This window comes from Lagopus leucura, unplaced genomic scaffold, assembly GCF_019238085.1.
Source record: "Lagopus leucura isolate 7727_CA_CO unplaced genomic scaffold, USGS_WTPT01 Super-Scaffold_100001, whole genome shotgun sequence".
Taxonomy (NCBI): Eukaryota; Metazoa; Chordata; class Aves; order Galliformes; family Phasianidae; genus Lagopus; species Lagopus leucura.
This window is the reverse complement of record NW_024962262.1, coordinates 71,749,817-71,751,591: the sequence shown is the minus strand read 5'-3', so window position 1 is coordinate 71,751,591 and position 1,775 is coordinate 71,749,817.

Genomic DNA, 1,775 nt, shown 5'->3' with positions numbered 1-1,775 from the left:
CAGCGCTTTGTTTCATGTGACTGCAATTGCTGAAGGCCCACTGCCACACACTGGCAAAACTGGAAATCTATATTTTCCTAACATCCTGCTGACATTTTTTTTATCCATCGTCTTTTCTTCCCAAACACTTGCATGGAAACAAAATTTCTCTTTTCCCACCAGATTTCTCTCCCAGATTTCTCTCAGCTATTCCCCATCGGACTTGTTCTCCAGACCATTCACAGCTTCATTGTCTTTCTCTGGACACACTCCAGAGTCTCAATGACTTTCTTGTGGTGAGAGGCCCAAAACTGAACACAGCACTCGAGGTGCAGCCTCACTATTGCTGAGTACAGAGAGACGATCGCTTTCCCACTCCTTCTGGTTGCACTATTTCCAATACAAGCCAGGATGCCATTGGCCTTCTTGGCCACCTGGACACACTGCTGGCTTGCGTTCAGCCAGCTGTCAGCTAACACTCCCAGATTCTTTTCCTCTGCACAGCTTTCCATCCACTCTGCCTCAAGCCTGTAGTGATGCATGGGGTTGCTGTGACCAAAGAGCAGGACCCAACACTGGGTCTTGTTGAACTTCATCCCATTGGCCTCAGCCCAGCTATCCAGTTATGGGAGGAATGGCAAGGCCAGCGGGCCACAGGAGAGGGCTGATCACAGCATAATGAGCCAAGCACACAAACATTCTTTCAGTAAATTGGCAATGGATGGGAAATTCCTAAGAGGAGCACTGACTGCAGTGGGGCTCTGTATTTGTGGAGCTCTCTGGGTGAGCAGCTGAGGGCTTTCCATGTCTCATCAGACCCTGAGAAAGTCCTGGTGCTGTACCTCAAGGACAGCCCCAGTTCAAGGATAGCTTGCTCCAGAAATCTCCCCCAGGCTTTCAGTGCTTTCTCTGCACGACTGTTGCTGAGAATGTGATTAAACTTGTGAGAATTGTGATTAAACTTGAAAGAGACATTAACAAGGCTGGCAAGAATAACATCACTCAAGCTTTGGGTTCAGCTGGCGCCAACACTTCTCAGGCATTAGAGAAGGCCAAATCCCGCAGCAATTATTTGCCCTGGTGGGTGGGGCTGGGGTTTCTCTTCAGCAGCCCAGCTCCATCATTTCATCCTTCTTCCAGATGAGTGCTAGCAGAGACACTAAAGCCTAACATACAGATCTGAAGAGAGAATTCTGCTATTTTATTAGCTCTGGCAAATGATTTATAATCATGATTACAGAAGTTCATTTAAATTGCTTTTCTTGTTATTCTGGGATTTGTCTTTACAGAATTTTTTGCTCTATCAGTTTTTTAGTCAGACTTTTTCCTTCTCTGAAATTCATGACCTTTCTTCTTGCTAGTAAGAGTTCTTCAGAGCTGTCTGCTGGGTGCTGCAGCAAAAGTTTGGTTGAAACCTAGTGGAAGTTAGTAGGACTGCAATGGAATGGAGAAGCATTTTGAAATATTAACAGTTTGGCTTCTATTTTGAAACACCTTTAGTTGTGTTCTATAGTAATCCTGGAATCATTTTTGTTATCCACCGACAGCCTACTTGCAGCTTACATCACTTGTTAGTCCTGCTCGGGAGATACTTCATCTGATTTTTAAAAGCATTTACAAGCTATCGGGTTCCTCATATTCTCTACCAACACTGCTCAAACAGAATTGCTTAGAGCGGTGCCTGCTTTTCAGATAGAAGATGTTTCTTCTTCTATTGTTGAACATCAGCAACTATTCAAGGATGTTGTTGACAAGGAGAAAAGCTGATTGGAAGATCAGTTTCATAAGACGTTGTT